The following is a 27,195-nucleotide window of genomic DNA, read 5'->3' on the forward strand; positions in this document are numbered from 1 at the left end:
GGGGGGGCCTGAGGCCTACGTGGGTGGAGGAGACCGAGGGGGCCTGGGGCGTCCGTGGGTGGGGGTGGAGGGGACCAGGGGGACCTGGGTCAACATGCACGGGTCAGAACCCCGGCACTGTCCATACAGAACAACCCTGAACTATGTGAACAACAGAGAGAGAGAGAGAGAGAGAGAGAGAGAGAGAGAGAGCAACCCGCGAGGGATCATGGAATTACTGAAGGACGTGTGAAAGTCATATCATCTCATGCGTGAGTGTTGCAGGCTGCTGGAGAACACCTGTGACGCACGGGTGTTGCAGGCTGCTGGAGAACACCTGTGACGTACGGGTGTTGCAGACTGCTGGAGAACACCCGTGCGTCACGGGTGTTGCAGGCTGCTGGAGAACACCTGTGACTCACGGGTGTTGCAGGCTGCTGGAGAACACCTGTGACTCACGGGTGTTGCAGGCTGCTGGAGAACACCTGTGACGCACGGGTGTTGCAGGTTGCTGGAGAACACCTGTGACGTACGGGTGTTGCAGACTGCTGGAGAACACCTGTGACGCACGGGTGTTGCAGGCTGCTGGAGAACACCCGTGACGCACGGGTGTTGCAGACTGCTGGAGAACACCCGTGACGCACGGGTGTTGCAGGCTGCTGGAGAACACCCGTGACGCACGGGTGTTGCAGACTGCTGGAGAACACCCGTGACGCACGGGTGTTGCAGACTGCTGGAGAAGACCCCTGACGTAGGTAGGACTGCTGACGTAGGTGACAGGTGTGGTGGAGGAAGTGTAAGAATTCCAGTAATGTTGGTCTCACAGGACGTGTTCTGGTACGAGAAATATCGACTTCCCAATTTTTTTTTTTTCCTTTCGTACATATCTCTTATAACATGAGTCATTCTCTAAGACTAATTGTAATCTACAAAAGTAGATGTATTGGTATTCACATGAAAGATTCCTAAAATTGCTGGCGATTTTAGAAGAATTATATAAATCTTGAGATTTAGAGGAGAGAAAGTCTCGAATTCGTCTGAGAATAAGAGGGTCTTCAGAAGGGTCGTATAATTTAACGAGTGTGTACGAGTAATAATATCAGCAACAGATCCACGCTAGTTTTCTTTCATGCAATCTGTTGCTAAAGTTCATGTAGATCACACAATGAATTTTCAGCGTGTCAGACAATACGTAATGTAGAGAGGGCGACAGTGCCGGACGCTGGCAGACACACAGGGGAGAGGTTGTGATGTGTACACACGAACACACTGGACGGAAGAAGGACAAGTTCAAGTATGATTACAGGTCTTAAGTTACTCACTGGAGCTGACGGTGTCGACACGGAAGAATTCCCTGAGACAGGAGGGGCTCGAGCAACCACGGGACGTTAAGGGGAAGCAACGTGACAGGCCCAACCCTCAGTTATATGATCTAACACATGCAGAAACCCGTGGAATTTCGGCCTTCATTTTGGCTCACCGTATTCCCATATGGTATACGTCATGTAGGGTAGTTGGTCTATGAATGTGTACAGTTGCTCTAATTACTGCAGTTCCCCAGTTCGATACCCTGGAGTGGACTGAGGTGTGTTGATGGTTAAGTTCAATTGTGTCTACCTCGTCGTTCTGTAAGTAGCCTTAGTGTTTTGTTGTCTCCTCCAGTCCTGTTTGTTTTCTCTCTTCTCTGTCTGATCACAGATGATCCTTCTGTCAAGTGTAGGACGTGGAGGTCCATGGTCTGACTCCTGGACGCTTCTGTTCAGTCCTTCTGTAAGTCATGTCCTTCTGCATGTTCAGGCCCCGAGCATCGAAAATCTTTTTCACTCCATCCTTCCATCTCCATTTTGGTCCCCCCCTTCTCATTGTCTCCTCCACTTCTGACACATATTTGTTCTTCCTCAACCTCCCCTCACTCGTTTTCAAATGTCCGAAACATTTTATCTCATCGTTTTCTGCTCTCTCGTCCACATTCTTCTTCTTACCCCACCTCTCTCTCTTACCCTTTCATTACTTACTCGGTCAAACCACCTGGCACCACATGCTGTCGTCAAACATTTCATGTCCAACACATCCACCCTCCTCTGCTCAGCCTCAGCTACAGCCCATGCCTCGCATCCAGTGTCTTCGTAGTGCCACGTGTCCTAAGAGATTCGAACCAGTCCAATCCTTCTCCCTCGAGAAGGTCACCTAGAAGCAGCTTTTCGTATCCGTCTGCAACCTCGAGACTTTTTTTTTTCTTCCATTATTTCTTCTTGTCCTCTCGCATTACTTTCCCTCTCCACATCCACTCCACAAAATTTTCCAGTCGATCAATGAAGTCGTTCCTCAGAGTCCACTCCCCGGGTACGTACAGAACCAAACGCCACACCTACTCATTTTACGACCCTGTGTACCTTAATGCCCATGTTTTATTTTTGTTTTGTTTTAGTTTTGTTTTTTACTATCAGATCTTTTCAGTCTTCTTAAGCACGTCCTTCGCCACCATCCCGAGCCATGATCTCATCTCTGCCACCTTGTGGGATCGCGACACTCATGTACTCCTCGTAGATCTTTACCTGTTTTACTCACCTAACATCAGACATGGCGCTGGTGACTCCACTTCCTCCCCTGACCTACATCTGCAGTAAAACTGATCCTTTTTGCCAAGGCAACAGGCGACCATCATCAAGGATACCGAGAATATATCTATGATTAAGAATATCAACCTTGTACATTATACATGTAAGAGTTAAGGTCGTCTCTCACTGTTACATTATCGAATAGCCTCATTTACTTGAACCAATAGACGGTAGCGTTTCACATCTCGTTACTAACGACAGAAATTCCAATATTCATTCATCAAAGCAACGACTTCAAACAATGTCGACTGGTCTGCCGACTTGATGAAGATCATGTATTGATATTCTGCAATTCCAACAATGTCCTTACTTACTGCCAGAACTGAACATCACTCTCGCTGACACGTCGCCAATACCTGGTACCCTCCAGTACATGTAGTGGCCCGCCAGCGCATGTGGAAGTTCCCTCCCAGTACCTGTCGTACGTAGCCCTCTCCCGGTACCACTAGCCTCTTAACCAGTTCCTATAGTCCCGACCAGTACCTATAGTAGTCCCCTACCAGTACCTGTAGCTCCCTACTAGTACCTGTAGTCCCTCACAAAGACTAGTAGGTCTCTATCAGTACCTGTAGTAATCTCTTACCAGTACATGTAGCCCCCAGCAGAAGTATCCCTCCACTAGTACATGTAGAAGTCCCACCAATAGAGTACCTGTAATAGTCCCTTGCCTGTGCCTGTAGCCCCCTACTAGTATCTGTAGCTCCGACCTTTACTTTTAATACCCCCACTTGTACTAGCACTCGTTCCTGCACCTGTGTGATCTTACCATTGACCCTAAAGTGTTCAAACCTCTTCATGTGAAAGGAAAGCAGCCACGCCAGAACAATACATCTGTCAACAGCTCAACAAGACTTTCAGAGGACGGTGCTGAGTGGAAGGCCCACCTCGACCTCAGACCCACATAAGCGTACACAGTGGAAGGCCCACCTCGACCTCAGACCCACATAAGCGTACACAGTGGGAGGACCACCTCGACCTCAGACCCACAGAAGCATACACAGTGGAAGGCACACCTCGACCTCAGACCCACAGAAACGTACACAGTGGAGGCACACCTCGACCTCAGACCCACATAAACGTACACAGTGGGAGGCACACCTCGACCTCAGACCCACAGAAAGCTACACAGTGGAAGGCACACCTCGACCTCAGACCACAGAAACGTACACAGTGGAGGCCACCTCGACCTCAGACCCACGAAAAGGGACACAGTGGGGGCACACCCGACCTCAACTCACAGAAACGTACACAGTGGGGGGCAAACTCGACCCCAGACCCCCAGAAACGTACACATGGGAGGGGACAAACCCCGACCCCAGATCAAAAACGTACAAGGGGAGGCCCCCCGCCCCAGACCCCAGAAAAAACACAGTGGGAGGACACCTGCCCTCAGCCCCACAGAAACTACACAGGGGGGGCACACCTCGCCTCAGACTCCAAAAACGTACACAGTGGGAGGCACACCTCGACCCGACCCAAAAAAACGTACACAGGGGAAGGCACATCCAACCCAAAAACGACACAAACACACTTCGACCGGTCTGCCACGAAAGAACATGGGATTGCACACCTCTGCAATTCCAAAACGTCCTACAGTAGCCAAAACCCTGACCTCAACTCTCGCGTACACGTCGCACAACCTCGTACCTACCCCAGAAATGTAAGTGGGAGCCACGACCTCAAGTTCCCACAGAACCCTGTCACGTAGGCCCCTCCCGGTACCACAGCACACTGGAACAGTTCCTATAGTCCCACAAAAAGTACCAGTGGTAGTCCACCTCCCCTCAGTCACAGAAAACTCCACTGGAGGCACCTGAGTCCTCCAAAGACTAACGTGGGAGGCACTCTATCAGACCCAGTAATCTCTTACCAGTGAAAATGCGACCCAGCCACAAAAAGTATCCCCAGTAGTACATGAAACCTCACCCAACCCCAAATAAACGTACACTGTAATAGGCACCCTCGACCTGTAGCCCCTACATATTTCTGTGGGCCACCTCACCTTAATACCCCAAAAACTTGTACCTAGCACACTCGATCCTGCACCTGTGTGAGGCACACCTTCGACCTCAAACAAACGTACTCATGTGAAAGGAAGCCAGCCCCCCGCCCACAGAAACTACACTGTGGGAACAGCTCGAACAAGACCTTCAGAACGTACCGAGTGGAAGGCCCCCCTCGACCTCAGACCCACAGAAGCGTACACAGTGGGAGGCCCACCTCGACCTCAGACCCATAGAAGCGTACACAGTGGGAGGCACACCTCGACCTCAGACCCACAGAAGCGTACACAGTGGGAGGACCACCTCGACTCAGACCCATAAAGCGTACACAGTGGAGGCACACCTCGACTTCAGACCCAGAAACGTACACAGTGGAAAGGCACCCCTCGACCTCAGACCCACAGAAGCATACACAGTGGAAGGCACACCTCGACCTCAGACCCACAGAAGCGTACACAGTGGAAGGCCACCTCGACCTCAGACCCACAGAAGCGTACACAGTGGGAGGCACACCTCGACCTCAGACCCAGAGAAACGTACACAGTGGAAGGCACACCTCGACTTCAGACCCAGAGAAACGTACACAGTGGAAGGCACACCTCGACCTCAGACCCACAGAAACGTACACAGTGGAAGGCACACCTCGTCCTCAGACCCACAGAAACGTACACAGTGGGAGGACCACCTCGACCTCAGACCCACAGAAACGTACACAGTGGAAGTCACACCTCGACCGCAGACCCACAGAAACGTACACAGTGGGAGGACCACCTCGACCTCAGACCCACAGAAACGTACACAGTGGAAGTCACACCTCGACCGCAGACCCACAGAAACGTACGGAGGTGGTCTGTACAGCTTCCAGGTGGTGGGACTTCACTTCCTACATTCCTCAATCAGCTTCTCATATGAGCTGGATTATTTGGCGGGAATATCTTATCTGGGTGTCAGGGTATGTCCAGGTTCACTCATGTCGCGAGAGGCAGCATATGCTGTATGCCGAGATTCATCATGACCACGAGAAGCAGTATATGTTGTGCACTGACATTCGTCGTCACTTCGAGAGGCATCATATGCTGTGTGCTGAGATTCATCACCACAAGAGGCAGTATACATATGCTGAGATGCATCATCATCACGGAGAGCATAAGTTGTATGCTGAGATGCGTCATCGTCACAAGAGGCAGCATGTGCTGTGTGCTGAGATACGTCATCGTCACGAGAGGCAGCATGTGTTGTATGCTGAGATTTCGTCATCGCTAGGAGAGGCAGCATGTGTTGTATGCTGAGATTTCGTCATCGCCAGGAGAGGCAGCATGTGTTGTAAGCTGAAATTCGTCCTCGTCACGAGAGGCAGCATGTGCTGTATGCTGAAATTCGTCATCGCCAGGAGAGGCAGCATGTGTTGTATGGTGAGATGCGTCCTCGTCACGAGAGGCAGCATGTGCTGTATGCTGAAATTCGTCATCGCCAGGAGAGGCAGCATGTGCTGTATGCTGAGATTCGTCCTCGTCACGAGAGGCAGCATGTGTTGTATGCTGAAATTCGTCCTCGTCACGAGAGGCAGCATGTGTTGTATGCTAAGATCCAACATCACCGTAGGCTGCATATTTTGCATGCTGAGGTTCACCATCACCGCGAGAGGCAGCATATATTGAATATAGATTCAACATTATCGTCAGAGGCAGCATATGTTATATGCAGAGATTCATCATGATCACCAGAGGCAGCATATGTTGTATACTGAGCTTCACCATCATCACCAGAGACAGCATGCTACGTGCTCAGACTCGCCCTCACACGAGAGGCAGCATATGTTGTATGATGAAATTCACCATCATGATCTGAAGCAGCATATGTTGTATGGTGAAATTCACCATCATGATCTGAAGCAGCATATGTTGTATGGTGAAATTCACCATCACGATCTGAAGAAGCATATGTTGTATGGTGAAATTCACCATCATGATCTGAAGCAGCATATGTTGTATGGTGAAATTCACCAACACGATCTGAAGCAGTGACAAAAACATGAAATGGACTGAAAACAACTATGGTGTGAAGTACGTTCCCGTTGAAGACTTGATAATGAACACGTCAGGAGAGTGTCGAAAAAAGGAAGCATCCATGATTCTGTACCTTATGAATATTCTAGTCGCGCATATGACCAAGAAACGTATGTGATAAATAAGACCCCCCCTCGAGTGGCTGCTCGTATGGATGGGGTGATACAACGGTGTGTGATCATTTTACAGAGGCAAATGTGACGCTGTGGAAATCTGATGTGAACATCGCGACAGCAACTGAATTCACAGATACTGATCTCTTAAGGCGGACGGTACGACCCTCGAGTACGAGGGTACGACCCAGAGATATTATGGGATGGTCCTTGGGTATGATGGCACGACCTTTGACCTGATGATATCATATAGATAACTAAGACTCAAAAACTCCTCCTACTGTACTAAACTTGTAGATGTTAAAAAAGAAAAGAGCTGTAATGTTAACACAACTTCTCAGGAGCTGATTAGCACTACAAGCCATTTTATCTACACTTGCATTTAGGAAATTAGTTACACTGATATGACAGAGGGTGGTGGATTCGCCCTTCAAGTAGGCACACATGGTTCAAGCACCGACGAAGAAGGTGTATACCATCTGCAGGAAGGCTGGAGAGAGTGTAACACTATACATTCATCTTGTGACACGAGTGTGAACCAAACTGGTTATGCATACACCCATATGCTAAGAGTTATGAGACCCAGCGTCGAGAGGAAGTGAGAAGAGGATAAAACTAAGAGACCATTGAAGTGCCGTGGCTGGGATGGTGGATGCTGCTGAAGTGATGAAGGATAGCGAACAGTGGAGTGCAGTATCCCCTAGAAAGGTGGAGGCTGACGGAGGGAGGGAGAGCTGACATCCTGCCACACAATACATCAGCCTTATATCGGAATATCAACAGTTGACCTTAACCTTGAGCCATTTATAGTCACAGTGAAAGATTTAGTGTTTTAAACTAGTGCTTTGAACTTTCCCATAAAGGTAAAATGATACATCCTCGTGTTCTTTTCCAATATATATATATATATATATATATATATATATATATATATATATATATATATATATATATATATATATATAATCATACTTGATCGCCGTTTCCCGCGTTAGCGAGGTAGCGCAAGGAAACAGGTGAAGAAAGACCCATCCACTCATATACACACATATATACATACACACACATACACTACAGGTACATACATATACATATCAACATACATACATACATACATACATATACATAAACTGGAAGCAGCATCGCCACCCCCAGTGTCAACGAGGTAGCGCCAGGAAACAGACGAAGATAGGCCACATCCGCTCACAGTCGGTTTCTAGCTGTCATGTGTAATGCATCGAAACCACAGCTCCCTATCCACATTCAGGCCCCACATCCTTTCCATGGTATACCACACCTATGGGAGAAACGCTTTTCCCACGCCCGCACTACATCTTTGAGCTCTGAGATTTATTCCATTTGTTCTGGTAAACGAATTTTCATGTATTTCGAAAAGATGTTGGTGATTTACATTATCGAACTTGTTCAGAGTTTTCAACAGGGATTAAGTCGCCGCGAGGTCTACGTCTTTTAAGGAAGAAGAGATCCAATCGTTTTAGCCTCTCTGTATATGCCAGACTCCTAAGAGATAGGATCAGTTTTGTCGCGCGTCTTTGTACTTGCTCTAATTTTTCTTGGTATCTCTTATAGTTTGGGGACCAAACCTGGATTGTATATTCAAGTTGTGGTCTTACAAGTGAATTATAAAGTGTTGAGAATTGTTTATGGTGTCTTGTAATGTATGTTCCTGGCGATGAAACCTGTCATTTGGCTGTTTTTTCTTCTTGCTGCTTGACACTGTTGAGTGCACTTCAGATTGTTGCTAACAACAACTCCAGGGTCCTTTTCTTCTTTTACTCTACCTAGCGAATTTCCGAATAGTTTTGTAGTCGTGACGTACATTCTTCTCTGCCAAAGCGCATAACTTCGCGCTTGTCTACATTAAACTTCATTTGCCATCTGTCTGATCATTCAGCTAGTAGGTTAAGTTCTCTGAATTATTTCGCAGTCAAGCCTGCACAGCTCTACCTCCTAGTTTTAGTATCGTCTGCAGATTTGTAAATCTTAGATATGAGACCGAATTTTAGGTCATAAACGTATGTTATGAAAAAAAATTTGGCCTAGGATCGACCCCTGTGGCACTCCACCCGTTACGTCTAGCCAATTTGCGGCTTCGCCGTTTGATATTACACGCTGCTTTCTTCCGGTAAGCCAGTCTCTGCTCCATGTACTGAGTTCTTCACCGATTCCATGCTTTGAGTTCATCTAAGTTTCTTGTGAAGTACTTTATCGAAAGCCTTTTGGAAATCTAAATGTACTACATCATACGGTACTCTTTCGTCCCAATTCTGATAAATAACATTAAAAAATTCCAGCAAATTCGTCAGGGAGGATCTTCTACAGCGGAAACAGTGTTGGCTTCCGATATAATCTTATGTTCTAGAAACGTGACAGTTTTATCTCGTGTATCATTTTTTCCATCGTTTTACCTAACACTGACGTAAGGCTAAGTGGGTGTTAGTTCAAGGCACACTCTTTGTTTCATTTTTTATATGTAGAAGTAACATTGCTAGTTTCCAGTTAGTTGGCACCTGACCATCCGATAGAGATTTGTTGAATATTTATGTTGTGGGGTGTATCAGCTGTCTTCTGACCTCTTAAAAATCTTGGCGCTACGTTATCTGTTAATATTCAATTGGTCCAGAGAGCAGAAGAGAATGTGCTAAATTGGTGTGGACGTATGGAAAGAATGAGCGAGGAAAGGTTGACAAAGGGAATATATGTGTCAGAAGTGGAGGGAAGAAGGAGAACCGAAAGATCAAATTGGAAATGGAAGGATGGAGTGAAAAAGATTTTGAGCGATCGGGGCCTGAACATGCAGGAAGGTGAAAGGCGTGCACGGAATAGAGTGAATTGGAACGATGTGGTACATAGGGGTCGACTTGCTGTTAATGAACTTAACCAGGGCATGTGAAACGTCCCGGGTAAACCATGGAAAGGTTTGAGGGTCTGTGAGGCCTGGATGTGGATAGGGAGCTGTGGTTTTGGTGCATTACACATGACAGTTAGAGAATGAGTGTGGTCCCTCTTCGTTTTTTTCCTGGCGCTACCTTGCTGACGCATGAGGTGGCGGTGCAGTTTCCTACAGAGCGGAGTGGCCTCGGGAATGAGGCAAGCAAGCATGAATATCAATATTCATTTATTTTATTTATTATACTTAGTCGCTGTCTCCCGCGTTAACGAAGTAGCTCAAGGAAACGGACGAAAGAATGGCCCAACCCTCCCACATACACATGCATATACATAAACGTCCACACACGCACATATACATACCTATACATTTCAACATATACATACATATACATACATAGACATAGACATATATACACATGTACATATTCATATTTGCTGCGTTCATCCATTCTCGTCGCCACCCCGCCACACATGGAACACCACCATCCTCCCCCCGCGCGCGCGAGAGGTAGCACAAGGAAAAGACAACAAAGGCCACATTCGTTCTCACTCAGTCTCTTGCTGTCATATATAATGCACCGAAACCACAGCTCCATATCCACATTCAGACCCCACAAAACTTTCCATGGTTTACCCCAGACGCTTCACATGCCCTGGTTCAATTCATTGACAGCACGTCGACCCCGGTATGCCACATCGTTCCATTTCACTCTATTCCTTGCACGCCTTTCACCCTCCTATATGTTCAGGCCCTGATCGCTCAAAATCTTTTTCACTCCATCCTTCCACCTCCAATTTGGTCTCCCACTTCTCCTCGTTCCCTCCACCTCGGACATATATCCTCTTTGTCAATCTTTCCTCACTCATTCTCCCCATGTGACCAAACCATTTCAACACACCCTCTTCTGCTATTTCAACCACACTCTTTTTGTTACCACACATCTCTCTCACTCTTTCATTACTTACTCTATCAAACCATATATAGGTATGTATATGTGGTTTGGGCACATGGAGAGGATGAGTGAGGAAAGATTGACCAAGAGGATATATGTGTCGGAGGAGGAGGGAACAAGGAGAAGAGGGAGACCAAATTGGAGGTGGAGGAAAGTGATGAGATGTGAAAGGGATTTTGTGTGATCGGGGCACCTGAACATGCAGGAGGGTGAAAGGAGGGCAAGGAATAGAGTGAATTGGAGCGATGTGGTATACGGGGCTGACGTGCTGTCAGTGGATTGAATCAAGACATTGTGAAGCGTTCTGGGGTAAACCATGGAAAGCTGTGTAGGTATGTATATTTGCGTTTCGTCTGTTTCCTTGCGCTAACTCGCTAACGCGGGAAACAGCGTCAAAGTATAAGATATAAGAAAATAATAGAATTATATATATATATATATATATATATATATATATATATATATATATACATATATATATATATATATATATATATATATATATATATATATATATATATATATATATATATATATATATATATGTGTGTGTGTGTGTGTGTGTGTGTTTATATGTACATGCATTTGCGTAAATGTATATACATGTGTATGTGAATGGATGTGTCCTTCTTCTGTTTCCTCGCGCTACCTCGCTAACGTGGGGAATGGCGATCAAGTATAATAATAAACAATCACATTCGTGTGTGTGTGTGTGTGTGTGTGTGTGTGTGTGCTTCTACATAGCAACTTGGAAATAGTCATAGTTCCTGCAGTGTTCACCCCGCTCTGTTTTTGATGACTTGGAGACTATACTGTCATCGTGATGTGATATGGTCATCTGAACGAAATGTAAAGATGAAATTATCGACCAGTTTTGAAAAGAATGCTAAAGACGGAGAAATCCCTGCAGCACCCCCCCCCCCCCCCCCCCCCCCCCGCGTCCCCCATGTACTCTCACCAATTGCTGGTCTCTTTTGTTCGTGGGGCTAAACTGTACTTAATTAAGGCGTCATTCCAGGCACCAATCTCTCTATAACGACCGGAAGTGGGTCATTCGCAAGCAATATAGATTTCTATATACCTCAGTCATCTTTTTTTCTTCTATTTTCTATTCATCTTGTGGTTAGGAATTTGATTTTCATGTTCTTGGTGACCAAAGGTTAAAAGTAAACAGTTGGTGATGGAGTTAGAGGTCAGGTTTTCTCAGATACCTACACCTTCTCGGAAGAAGTCTTCCAGACGCCCTCACCCGTTGGGAAGAAGTCTTCCAGACGCCCACACCTGCTGGGAAGAAATCTTGCAAATGTTTACAGTTTTGGACGAAAAATAAGATGCCTTTCAGTTCCTGGAAGCAGCGAGTAGCCCCAAGTTATAACGATTATTATGTCACTCGTTCCATCCCCAGGGTACAATTCTGGACCCAGCGACTGCAGGAGAGAACCTACATGTTTATATATTATCTTCGTACTCTATGCCCATGAGCTGACCCTGATAACCATTCCTATGAAGAAGTGAAGTATTTTCAGTGGCTGTAAGTTGATGTCACTGGAGGACGCGGTCGAGGACGCCCACAACCTCAACTTGTGAAGCGTTTCATATTTCCAGACACAAATGTAGCCTTCAGGACATTGTTCCCGTGGCTCCTCGTGTCTCAATTTGAACTTTCAACTTTACTGCATATTGTCTTCTGTTTCACGCGCAATAGAATGGACTGTTGACGCCGCTGCCGCAGGACGCACGTGCGGCCTTGAACAACTGCGGTCTCTTCAACACCAGTCGACTCCATAACTATCTCTTATATCTCTGGACTGATGACGGGATATACAGTGGCGTCATCTCTTTGTTGCTATTCAATCGATATATGATATTGTTATTGCCATTATTATTATTATTATTATCATTATTATTATTATTATTATTATTTTAATTATTATTATTATTATTATTATTATTATTATTATTATTATTATTATTATTATCATTATTACTATTAAATTATTATCACCATTGTTATTATTATTATTATCATTATTATCATTATTATTATTGTTATTATTATTATTATCATTATTATTATTATTATTATTATTATTATTATTATTATTATTATTATCATTATTATTATTATTATTATCATTATTATTATTATTATTATCATTATTATTATTATTATTATTATTATTATTATTATTATTATCATTATTATTATTATTATTATTATTATTATTATTATTATTATTATTATTATCACTATTATATTATTATTATCATCATTATTATTATTATTGTCATTATTATTATCATTATTATTATATTATTATTATTATTATTATTATTATTATTATTATTATTATTATTATTACTACTACTACTACTACTACTACTACTGCTACTACTACTACTATTATTATCATTATTATTATTATTATTATTATTATTATTATTATTATTATCTTTATTATAATTATTATTATCATTATTATCATTATTTCTAATATTATTATTACTATTATGCTTTGCCTTCAATGGACTGAGCCAGGACATGTGAAACGTCTGAGGTAGATCATGGAAAGGTCTGTGGGGCCTGGATGTGGATAGAGAGCTGTGGTTTCGGTGCATTACACATAACAGCTTGAGATTGAGCGTGAGCGGATGTGGCGTTACTTTGAATGTTCCTGGCGTTACTTCTCTTAACGCAGAAAAACGGCGATCAAATATGGGGAATATTATTTATTTTTATTATTATTATTATAAATATTATTACCATCATTATTATTATTGATAATATTATTTTCAAACACACACACACACACACACACACACACAGTATAGCCACCCTTCCTTGGCCCCACCAGCCAGCGGCTGCTGCCTCCTGGAGCGTTTACACAAGTGACCGTCCAGAGGTGCGCGAGGGACGGCGGCCCTGGGGCTCTTCGCCATCGACGTCGGCTGTGGCCAGTGTACCCGACTGTGGCACAGAGTTCTTTATATATATATATATATATATATATATATATATATATATATATATATATATATATATATATATTTTTATTTATTATACTTTGTCGCTGTTTCCCGCGTTTGCGAGGTAGCGCAAGGAAACAGACGAAAGAAATGGCCCCCCCCCATACACATGTATATACATACATCCACACACGCAAATATACATACCTACACAGCTTTCCATGGTTTACCCCAGACGCTTCACATGCCTTGATTCAATCCACTGACAGCACGTCAACCCCGGTATACCACATCGCTCCAATTCACTCTATTCCTTGCCCTCCTTTCACCCTCCTGCATGTTCAGGCCCCGATCACACAAAATCTTTTTCACTCCATCTTTCCACCTCCAATTTGGTCTCCCTCTTCTCCTCGTTCCCTCCACCTCCGACACATATATCCTCTTGGTCAATCTTTCCTCACTCATTCTCTCCATGTGCCCAAACCACTTCAAAACACCCTCTTCTGCTCTCTCAACCACGCTCTTTTTATTTCCACACATCTCTCTTACCCTTACGTTACTCACTCGATCAAACCACCTCACACCACACATTGTCCTCAAACATCTCATTTCCAGCACATCCATCCTCCTGCGCACAACTCTATCCATAGCCCACGCCTCGCAACCATACAACATTGTTGGAACCACTATTCCTTCAAACATACCCATTTTTGCTTTCCGAGATAATGTTCTCGACTTCCACACATTCTTCAAGGCCCCCAGAATTTTCGCCCCCTCCCCCACCCTATGATCCACTTCCGCTTCCATGGTTCCATCCGCTGCCAGATCCACTCCCAGATATCTAAAACACTTCACTTCCTCCAGTTTTTCTCCATTCAAACTCACCTCCCAATTGACTTGACCCTCAACCCTACTGTACCTAATAACCTTGCTCTTATTCACATTTACTCTTAACTTTCTTCTTCCACACACTTTACCAAACTCAGTCACCAGCTTCTGCAGTTTCTCACATGAATCAGCCACCAGCGCTGTATCATCAGCGAACAACAACTGACTCACTTCCCAAGCTCTCTCATCCCCAACAGACTTCATACTTGCCCCTCTTTCCAGAACTCTTGCATTTACCTCCCTAACAACCCCATCCATAAACAAATTAAACAACCATGGAGACATCACACACCCCTGCCGCAAACCTACATTCACTGAGAACCAATCACTTTCCTCTCTTCCTACACGTACACATGCCTTACATCCTCGATAAAAACTTTTCACTGCTTCTAACAACTTGCCTCCCACACCATATATTCTTAATACCTTCCACAGAGCATCTCTATCAACTCTATCATATGCCTTCTCCAGATCCATAAATGCTACATACAAATCCATTTGCTTTTCTAAGTATTTCTCACATACATTCTTCAAAGCAAACACCTGATCCACACATCCTCTACCACTTCTGAAACCGCACTGCTCTTCCCCAATCTGATGCTCTGTACATGCCTTCACCCTCTCAATCAATACCCTCCCATATAATTTACCAGGAATACTCAACAAACTTATACCTCTGTAATTTGAGCACTCACTCTTATCCCCTTTGCCTTTGTACAATGGCACTATGCACGCATTCCGCCAATCCTTAGGCACCTCACCATGAGTCATACATACATTAAATAACCTTACCAACCACTCAACAATACAGTCACCCCCTTTTTTAATAAATTCCACTGCAATACCATCCAAACCTGCTGCCTTGCCGGCTTTCATCTTCCGCAAAGCTTTCACTACCTCTTCTCTGTTTACCAAATCATTTTCCCTAACCCTCTCACTTTGCATATATATATATTATCCCTGGGGATAGGGGATTAAGAATACTTCCCACGTATTCCCTGCGTGTCGTAGAAGGCGACTAAAAGGGGAGGGAGCGGGGGGCTGGAAATCCTCCCCTCTCGTTTTTTTTTTTTTTAATTTTCCAAAAGAAGGAACAGAGGGGGCCAGGTGAGGATATTCCAAAAAAGGCCCAGTCCTCTGTTCTTAACGCTACCTCGCTATCGCGGGAAATGGCGAATAGTTTAAAAAAAAAAAAAAAATATATATATATATATATATATATATATATATATATATATATATATATATATATATATGTAAAAGTTTCATTGGGGTCCCTGAACATTTTGTGAATTCCAGTAGTTAATGAGAGTCCCGAGAATTACTTCAGCAACTAATAAGAGTTAGGAGAACTTTACTCGCTCCCCAATATTGGTATTAGGTGCATGCCCGAACCATGTCATATCCCACATATATTATTTTTCATTTAGCGTTACGTCTCGTAGCATGATACTGATAACCTCATCAGAAACGAACCAGCTTGTATATACCAAGTCAACCCACTCTGACTTCAAAAACGGAACCCGTTTCGCAGGCCGCCTTGTGACGTCACGCGGCCCTGAACCTTCATGCATACCGATGGAAGGTATGGTTACTGAGGGAAAGTATGGATACTGTTAGAGATGGTATGGATACTGTTAGGGATGGTATGGTACTGTGAGGGAAGGTATGGATACTGTGAGGAGAAGTATGGATACTGTGAGGGAAGGTATGGATAGTGTGAGGGAAGGTATGGTACTGTGAGGGAAGATATGGATACTGTGAGGAGAAGTATGGATACTGTGAGGGAAGGTATGGATAGTGTGAGGGAAGGTATGGATACTGTGAGGAGAAGTATGAATACTGTGAGGGAAGGTATGGATACTGTGAGGGAAGGTATGGATACTGTGAGGAACCGTATAGAAAGTGTGAGCAAAGTGTAGATGAATCTAGGTTTTCGTTAGCCCTGTCCCAGCACGTTTTCTTTGTTTAGGGCTAATGATGTACCACCATACAGGCTCCACCCACTTGCGTATGGGTCGACTTGCTATATGACGAATTCATGCACACACACACACACACACACACACACACAAACGTATATATATATATATATATATATATATATATATATATATATATATATATATATATATATATATATATATATGATATATATATATATATATATATATATATATATATATATATATATATATATATATATATATATTTTTTTTTTATACTTTGTCGCTGTCTCCCGCGTTTGCGAGGTAGCGCAAGGAAACAGACGAAAGAAATGGCCCAACCCCCCCCAAACACATGTACATACACACGTCCACACACGCAAATATACATACCTACACAGCTTTCCTTGGTTTACCCCGGACGCTTCACATGCCTTGATTCAATCCACTGACAGCACGTCAACCCCTGTATACCACATCGCTCCAATTCACTCTATTCCTTGCCCTCCTTTCACCCTCCTGCATGTTCAGGCCCCGATCACACAAAATCCTTTTCACTCCATCTTTCCACCTCCAATTTGGTCTCCCTCTTCTCCTCGTTCCCTCCACCTCCGACACATATATCCTCTTGGTCAATCTTTCCTCACTCATTCTCTCCATGTGCCCAAACCATTTCAAAACACCCGTCTTCTGCTCTCTCAACCACGCTCTTTTTATTTCCACACATCTCTCTTACCCTTACGTTACTTACTCGATCAAACCACCTCACACCACACATTGTCCTCAAACATCTCATTTCCAGCACATCCATCCTCCTGCGCACAACTCTATCCATAGCCCACGCCTCGCAACCATACAACATTGTTGGAACTACTATTCCTTCAAACATACCCATTTTTGCTTTCCGAGATAATGTTCTCGACTTCCACACATTTTTCAAGGCTCCCAAAATTTTCGCCCCCTCCCCCACCCTATGATCCACTTCCGCTTCCATGGTTCCATCCGCTGACAGATCCACTCCCAGATATCTAAAACACTTCACTTCCTCCAGTTTTTCTCCATTCAAACTCACCTCCCAATTGACTTGACCCTCAACCCTACTGTACCTAATAACCTTGCTCTTATTCACATTTACTCTTAACTTTCTTCTTCCACACACTTTACCAAACTCCGTCACCAGCTTCTGCAGTTTCTCACATGAATCCGCCACCAGCGCTGTATCATCAGCGAACAACAACTGACTCACTTCCCAAGCTCTCTCATCCCCAACAGACTTCATACTTGCCCCTCTTTCCAAGACTCTTGCATTTACCTCCCTAACAACCCCATCCATAAACAAATTAAACAACCATGGAGACATCACACACCCCTGCCGCAAACCTACATTCACTGAGAACCAATCACTTTCCTCTCTTCCTACACGTACACATGCCTTACATCCTCGATAAAAACTTTTCACTGCTTCTAACAACTTGCCTCCCACACCATATATTCTTAATACCTTCCACAGAGCATCTCTATCAACTCTATCATATGCCTTCTCCAGATCCATAAATGCTACATACAAATCCATTTGCTTTTCTAAGTATTTCTCACATACATTCTTCAAAGCAAACACCTGATCCACACATCCTCTACCACTTCTGAAACCACACTGCTCTTCCCCAATCTGATGCTCTGTACATGCCTTCACCCTCTCAATCAATACCCTCCCATATAATTTACCAGGAATACTCAACAAACTTATACCTCTGTAATTTGAGCACTCACTCTTATCCCCTTTGCCTTTGTACAATGGCACTATGCACGCATTCCGCCAATCCTCAGGCACCTCACCATATATATATATATATATATATATATATATATATATATATATATATATATATATATATATATATATATATATATATGCGTGTGTGTGTGTGTGTGTGTGTGTGTGTGTTTATTTAGGGAAGCAGTGATGGCATGTGCAAAAGATGCATGTGGCATGAGAATGGTGGGAGGTGGGCAGATTAGAAAGGGTAGTGAGTGGTGGTATGAAGAAGTAAAGTTGTTAGTGAAAGGCGTTAGGGCGATACTTACAAGGAAGTAGTGCAAATGATTGGTAGATATAAGAAATAAAACGGCAGGAGGTCAAGATGAAGGTGCAAGGGTTGAAAAAGAGGGCAAATGAGAGTTGGGGTGAGAGAGTATTATTAATCCTGAGGGAGAATAAAAAAATTTTTTGGAAGAAGGTAAATAACGTGCGTAAGACAAGAGAACAAATGGGAACATCGGTGAAGGGGGCAAGTGGGGAGGTAATAACAAGTAGTGATGAAGTGAGAAGATGGAGTGAGTATTTTGAAGGTTTGTTGAATGTGCTTGATGACAGAGTGAGTAATTTGAAGGTCTGTTGAATGTGTTTGATGACAGAGTGGCAGATATAGGGTGTTTTGGTCGAGGTGATGTGCGAAGTGAGACGGTCAGGGAGAATGGTATGGTTAAGAAAGAAGAGGTAGAGCAAGCTATGTGGAAGATAAAAGCCGGCAAGGCGGCGGGTTTGGATGGTATTGCAGTAGAATTTATGAAGAAAGTGGGTGATTGTGTTGTTGATTGGATGGTAAGGATACTCACTGTATGTATGGATCATGGTGAAGTGCCTGAGGATTAGCGGAATGCGTGCATAGTGCCATTGTACAAAGGCAAAGGGGATAAAGGTGAGTGTTCAAATTACAGAGGCATAAGTTTGTTGAGTATTCCTCGGAAATTGTATGGGAGGGTATTGATTGAGAGGGTGGAGGCATGTACAGAGCATCAGATTGGGGAAGAGCAGTGTTGTTTCAGAAGTGGTAGAGGGTGTGTGGATGTGTTCGCTTTGAAGAATGTGTATGAGAAATACTTAGAAAAACAGATGGATTTGTATGTAGCATTCATGGACTTGGAGAAGGCATGTGATAAGGTTGATAGAGATGCTTTGTGGAAGGTCTTAAGAGAAAATGGTGTTGGAGGTGTAAGCTGCTAGATGCAGTGAAAAGTTTTTACCAAGGATGTAAGGCATGTGCACGAGTAGGAGGAGAGGAGAGTGATTGGGTCCCAGTGAAGGGTCGGTCTGCGGCAGTGGTTGTTTAATTTGTTTACGAATAGGAATTATGTGGTATACCGGGGTCGACGTGCTGTCAAGGACTGAACCTGGGTATGTTAAGCGTACGCGGTAAACCATGGAAAGGTCTGCGGATAGGTAGCTGTGGTTTCAACGCATTACACAGGACAGTTCGTGTGTGGGTGTGAACGAATGCTGTATTATATATATATATATATATATATATATATATATATATATATATATATATATATATATATATACATATATATGTAATCCATGGTGTTACCGCAATCTGCCAACATATAGTTATGGTGCGAGGGAAAAGCCACCTTCGGTGAGGTTGCATCACCGTCATTGGACGAAATGTAACTTTTCACTCCAAATAAGGTTAATCCTTTCCCTGTTACTGATCGTGGCTCAGATTTGAAGTCATTGGAGCTCCGTTAAAGAGGTTCCTGGGGTCGTAACATTTAACTCAATATTGATACAGGGTTGTGACGACCTCCGCCTGCGAAGGATAACTCGGCCAACGGAGGGTCACCTTCAGCCACGTTGTATCCACGTCGTGATGGTGTGGGGGGTTGGCGGGAGTGAGGAATGCATTATCGTCGAGGACGACCTCGTCCTAAAGGAGCGTAACATATACTGCTCCTGCATGGAGCGTAGCCTAGAGGCTTCAGGAGCTCTATAAAGAAGGCTCTATCCTTGAATAATAATAATGATATCAACAGGGATTATGATAACAGTAATGATTGATTATAATATCATTGATAATGGTAATATGATATTAGTAATAGTAATAATAATGCTAATGATGATAATAGTAATGATGATGAATCTGATGATCATAGTGATATTGATCATGGTAATGAATTTGATGATCATAGTGATATTGATCATGGTAATAATGATAAAGATAATAGTAGTAGTAATAATGATAACATTACCGATAATGATAACGATAGTCATGATGATAATTGTAACATGAGATAAGATAATTACAACATTAAAGATAACTATAACATTAGTAATTTAGTTTTGTCAAGGTGTCCGTTCATCGATCTGGCCTCTGCGCTGGCTCGCGGGTCCCCGTGCCGTGACGTCGAGAAGTGGTCTGTATGGTTCACGAACCTCCACCTCACCAGGCCATGTGATTCATTAGCTTCAACGTGTGTCTGTGTGACGCACTATCCTCAGCCACAGTTCCCTGTGAGTCATGAGTATGAGCACGAGGAATCACAAAGCTCAACACGGGACCCACATGAGTCGCATGGCTTAACGTTGGCATTAAACTCATTACGAATTCAGAAACTTGCTAAGATTATATGTGGTTTACTGGTAGATATCTCTCGTGTTTACATTTCTATCTGTCGAATGTCGTCCAGTCTTGGGGCGTCCTTCTGCGCCTGAGATATAGAGCCAATTGTAGTTTACATCAGGTTGTTGCATAGTTTACGAATTTCTGGAGTTGACAGAAGCTCCCGTTGTCTGTTTACATTCTGAAATGCACGGTGCATGAAGTGTACGTTTGTATGCATGAATTCTTGGAGTAATGCACGAGTGTGGTTTTGAAGTGGACACGAACCCTCGTAGTGTACACAAATTCTTGACGAGTTCCCACAAGCACCTGCAATCCTACCAAGGGTTTTGCAATCGCTTCTGGCAGTTCTTCCCATATGCTCTTGAGCGGACATTAAGATACAGATAATAACTGACGATAGAGTGGCAGATATAGGGTGTTTTAGTCGAGGTGGTGTGCGAAGTGAGAGGGTTAGGGAAAATGATTTGGTAAACAGAGAAGAGGTAGTAAAAGCTTTGCGGAAGATGAAAGCCGGCAAGGCTGCGGGTTTGGATGGTATTGCAGTGGAATTTATTAGAAAAGGGGGTGACTGTGTTGTTGACTTGTTGGTAAGGATATTTGATGTATGCATGACTCATGGAGAGGTGCCTGAGGATTGGCAGAATGCATGCATAGTGTCATTGTACAGAGGTAAAGGGGATAAAGGTGAGTGCTCAAATTACAGAGGTATAAGTTTGTTGAGTATTCCTGGGAAATTATATGGGAGGGTATTGATTGAGAGGGTGAAGGCATATACGGACCATCAGATTGGGGAAGAGCAGTGTGGTTTCAGAAGTGGTTGAGGATGTGTGGATCAGGTGTTTGCTTTGAAGAATATATGTGAGCAATACTTAGAAAAACAGATGGATTTGTATGTAGCATTCGTGGATCTGGAGAAGGCATATGATAGGGTTGATAGAGATGCTCTGTGGAAGGTATTAAGAATATATGGTGTGGGAGGCAAGTTGTTAGAAGCAGTGAAAAGTTTTATCGAGATGTAGGCACGTGTACGAAGAGAGAAAAGTGATTAGTTCTCAGTGAGTGTCGGTTTGCGGCAGGGGTGTGTGATGTCTCCATGGTTGTTTAATTTGTTTATGGATGGGGTTGTTAGGGAGGTGAATGCAAGAGTTTTGGAGAGAGGGGCAAGTATGCAGTCTGCTGTGGATGAGAGAGCTTGGGAAGTGAGTCAGTTGTTGTTCGCTGATGATACAGCTCTAGTGGCTGATTCGGGTGAGAAAATGCAGAAGCTGGTGACTGAGTTTGGCGAAGTGTGTGAAAGTAGAAAGCTGAGAGTGAATGTGAAGAAGAGCAAGGTTATTAGGTACAGTAGGGTTGAGGGACTAGTCAGTTGGGAGGTAAGTTTGAATGGAGAAAAACTGGAGGAAGTGAAGTGTTTTAGATATTTGGCAGCGGATGGAACCATGGAAGCGGAAGTGTGTCGCAGGTTGGGGGAGGGGGCGAAAGTTCTGGGTGCATTGAAAAATGTGTGGAAGGCAAGAACATTATCTCGGAAAGCAAAAATGGATATGTTTGAGGGAATAGTGGTTCCAAGAATGTTATATGGTTGCGAGGCGTGGGCTATGGATAGAGTTGTGCGGAGGAGGGTGGATATGTTGGAAATGAGATGCTTGAGGACAATATGTGGTGTGAGGTGGTTTGATCGAGTAAGTAATTAAAAGGTAAGAGAGATGTGTGGTAATAAAAAGAGTGTAATTGAGAGAGCAGACGAGGGTGTTTTGAAATGGTTTGGTCACATGGAGAGAATGAGTGAGGAAAGATTGACCAAGAGGATATATGTGTCAGAGGTGGAGGGAACAAGGAGAAGTAGGAGATCAAATTGGAGGTGGAAAGGTGGAGTGAAAAAGATTTTGAGCGATCGGGATCTGAACATGCAGGAGGGTGAAAGGCGTGCAAAGAATAGAGTGAATTGGAAATATGTGGTACACCGGGGTCGACGTGCTGTCAGTGGATTGAACCAGGGTATGCGAAGCGTCTGGGATAAACCATGAAAGGTTTTGTGGGGCCTGGATGTGGAAAGGGAGCCGTAGTTTCGGTGCATTATAAATGACAACTACAGAATGCGTGTGAACGAATGTGGCCTTTGTTGTCTTTTCCTAGCGCTACCTCGCAAGCATGCGGGGGAAGTGGGTTGTCATTTCATGAGTGGTGGGGTGGCGACGGGAATGAATAAAGGCAGCAAGTATGAATTATGTACATGTGTATATATATGATTCTTTTATCCCTGGGGATAGGGGATTAAGAATACTTCCCACGTATTCCCTGCGTGTCGTAGAAGGCGACTAAAAGGGGAGGGAGCGGGGGGCTGGAAATCCTCCCCTCTCGTTTTTTTTTTTAATTTTCCAAAAGAAGGAACAGAGGGGGCCAGGTGAGGATATTCCAAAAAAGGCCCAGTCCTCTGTTCTTAACGCTACCTCGCTAACGCGGGAAATGGCGAAGTTTGAAAAAAAAAAAGTATATATGTATATGTCTGTGTATTCATATATATATATATATATATATATATATATATATATATATATATATATATATATATATGGTATACCGGGGTCGACGTGCTGTCAATGGATTGAACCAGTGCATGTGAAGCGTCTGGGGTAAACCATGCAAAGTGTGTGGGGCCTGGATGTGGAAAGGGAGCTGTGGTTTCGGTGCATTATTACATGACAGCTAGAGACTGAGTGTGAACGAATGGGGCCTTTGGTGTTTTTCCTAGCGCTACCTCTCACACATGAGGGGGGAGGGGGTTGTTATTCCATGTGTGGCGGGGTGGCGATGGGAACAAATAAAGGCAGACAGTATGAATTATGTACATGTGTGTATATGTATATGTCTGTGTGTGTGTATATATATGTGTACATTGAGATGTATAGGTATGTATATTGTGCATTAGTGGACATGTATGTATATACATGTGTATGTGGGCGAGTTGGGCCATTCTTTCGTCTGTTTCCTTGCGCTACCTCGCTAACGCGGGAGACAGCGACAAAGCAAAATAAACAAATATATATATATATATATATATATATATATATATATATATATATATATATATATATATACATATATATATATATATATACATACGTTGTGTGGAAGTGTATGTATATACATGTGTATGCAGGTGGGTTGGGCCATTCTTTCGTCTATTTCCTTGCGCTACTTCGCTAACGCTGGAGACAGCGACAAACTATAATTATATATATGAATAGTATTTGACTTCCGTTAATCATCTTCTCCCACCCTTCTCTGCTCTCCTAGCCTAAGACCTGAGAGTAGTGGATGGTATTTAAGAAAAGATATCACTTGAGATTATGTTTCGAGTCGACGATTTTGAATGGGCCGTGTGTAGCCACGCGGAAACACTCAGGAGCCGCCGTGGGCAAGTGGGCGAAGAGGTATCAAAGTCGGTCTCACATTCCAGGAACATGGTTCGATAACCTCTGCTTGCTCCTAAATAATGCAGACGTTATCTCACTGCAGTTTTTGTTAGACCATGGCTACATATTACGTGTCTCCTGAAGACAGTGGTCGCGAAGCATTTCTGGAAGCAGAGCAACTTTTTGTGTGGTTAGAAACTGATGGTTTCGGGTCACCGGTGTGACGTCAGAGTCGCATCACCACTGTGACGTCAGAGGTAAGATGGAACACCAGGGGAGTGTGACATGCAACATGGCGAGGTCATAGTCCCTGTAGGGCTGGGTGTGTGAGGGAAATTCTTTTATTGGCAAGTCTCTCCTGGTCCCTGGTTGTCAGATGTGAGGGTAGACTGCAGAGGATATACTAAGGGAAGTAGAAAAAAGGCCCAGTCCTCTGTTCTTAACGCTACCTCGCTAACGCGGGAAATGGCGAATAGTTTAAAAGAAAAGAAAGAATATATATATATATATATATATATATATATATATATATATATATATATATATATATATATATATATATATATATATATATATATCCTGCTCTAGGAGTCCATTTTGTGTTTATGAAATTCCCGCTGCGCATAAAAAGCTGGCCAGGTCCACCGGGCTGGACCACAGGTCAACAAGTGTTGAGGTAATATGTAGTTCTTTGTGTCGGGAAACCGCAGGGTAGCTGAGTAGTAAGTGGTCTGTGTTGCATCGTGGGCATGAAGGGGTTTCTCAGATGTGTTGAATCGGTGTGTGTATCAGTGTATAGCGATCCCAGGGCTTAGATGGGAAAGTGACACGTGTGTGTCTAGGGAGTGTGGTTTCTGATGTTGAAGACTGAGCTGGGAGTAGCGGTTTTTTGGTGCTATTTTGTCGGGTCATATCAGTGTGTATTAGGTTTTGTTAATGGTACGTTACTGGGTGTGGGGAGATTTGTGAGTAAAGGTTACTGAAGTGTGAGGCAAGGGCAAGCTTTTTATTTCCAAGTGGGGGCTGGTGGTTATTTATGAAGTGGTCTGAGTGGCTTGCTGTTACAATGCATTAAGTGACGAACACGTTGAGGTGGGATTATATTGGTATGATCTTTGTTTCATTAAGCAGGTGTTAAGTGTATGTAGTTGCTAGGAGGTCACTGGTTGCTCTGGGAGTTCTAATTTGTGCGGTTTGCAGCTTTGTTGTATTGTTTTTGGAGATGGTGGAAGACCGGGTAGGTGAGGCGTAGTTTAGAGTGGAGCGAATGAACGAACTTTTTATGTCGAGGATGCTAAGAAATTCCTTTTCTTGTGCATATTTGGTAGACGAAAATATACGTACACAAAAATTTAAAAACATACACACGCGCATATATATATATATATATATATATATATATATATATATATATATATATATATATATATATATATATATATATATATATATATATATATTTTTTTTTTTTATTTATTTTTTTTTTTTTTTCATACTATTCGCTATTTCCCGCGATAGCGAGGTAGCGTTAAGAACAGAGGACTGGGCCTTTGAGGGAATATCCTCACCTGGGCCTCTTCTCTGTTCCTTCTTTTGGAAAATTAAAAAAAAAAAAAAAAAAAGAGAGGGGAGGATTTCCAGCCCCCCGCTCCCTTCCCTTTTAGTCGCCTTCTACGACACGCAGGGAATACGTGGGAAGTATTCTTTCTCCCCTATCCCCAGGGATAATATATATATATATATATATATATATATATATATATATATATATATATATATATATATATATTTTGTCGCTGTCTCCCGCGTTTGCGAGGTAGCGCAAGGAAACAGACGAAAGAAATGGCCCAACCCACCCCCATACACATGTATATACATACGTCCACACACGCAAATATACATACCTACACATCTTTCCATGGTTTACCCCAGACGCTTCACATGCCCTGATTCAATCCACTAACAGCACGTCAACCCCGGTATACCACATCGATCCAATTCACTTTATTCCTTGCACGCCTTTCACCCTCCTGCATGTTCAGGCCCCGATCACACAAAATCTTTTTCACTCCATCTTTCCACATCCAATTTGGTCTCCCACTTCTCCTCGTTCCCTCCACCTCCGACACAAATATCCTCTTGGTCAATCTTTCCTCACTCATTCTCTCCATGTGCCCAAACCATTTCAAAACACCCTCTTATGCTCTCTCAACCACGCTCTTTTTATTTCCACACATCTCTCTTACCCTTACGTTACTTACTCGATCAAACCACCTCACACCACACATTGTCCTCAAACATCTCATTTCTAGCACATCCATCCTCCTGCTCACAACTCTATCCATAGCCCACGCCTCGCAACCATACAACATTGTTGGAACCACTATTCCTTCAAACATACCCATTTTTGCTTTCCGAGATAATGTTCTCGACTCCCACACATTCTTCAAGGCTCCCAGGATTTTCGCCCCCTCCACCACCCTATGATCCACTTCCGCTTCCATGGTTCCATCCGCTGCCAGATCCACTCCCAGATATCTAAAACACTTTACTTCCTCCAGTTTTTCTCCATTCAAACTTACCTCCCAATTGACCTGACCCTCAACCCTACTGTACCTAATAACCTTGCTCTTATTCACATTTACTCTTAACTTTCTTCTTTCACACACTTTACCAAACTCAGTCACCAGCTTCTGCAGTTTCTCACATGAATCAGCCACCAGCGCTGTATCATCAGCGAACAACAACTGACTCACTTCCCAAGCTCTCTCATCCCCAACAGACTTCATACTTGCCCCTCTTTCCAAAACTCTTGCATTTACCTCCCCAACAACCCCATCCATAAACAAATTAAACAACCATGGAGACATCACACACCCCTGCCGCAGACCTACATTCACTGAGAACCAATCACTTTTCTCTCTTCT

The sequence above is a fragment of the Panulirus ornatus genome, chromosome 10 (genome assembly GCF_036320965.1).
Source record: "Panulirus ornatus isolate Po-2019 chromosome 10, ASM3632096v1, whole genome shotgun sequence".
Taxonomy (NCBI): domain Eukaryota; kingdom Metazoa; phylum Arthropoda; class Malacostraca; order Decapoda; family Palinuridae; genus Panulirus; species Panulirus ornatus.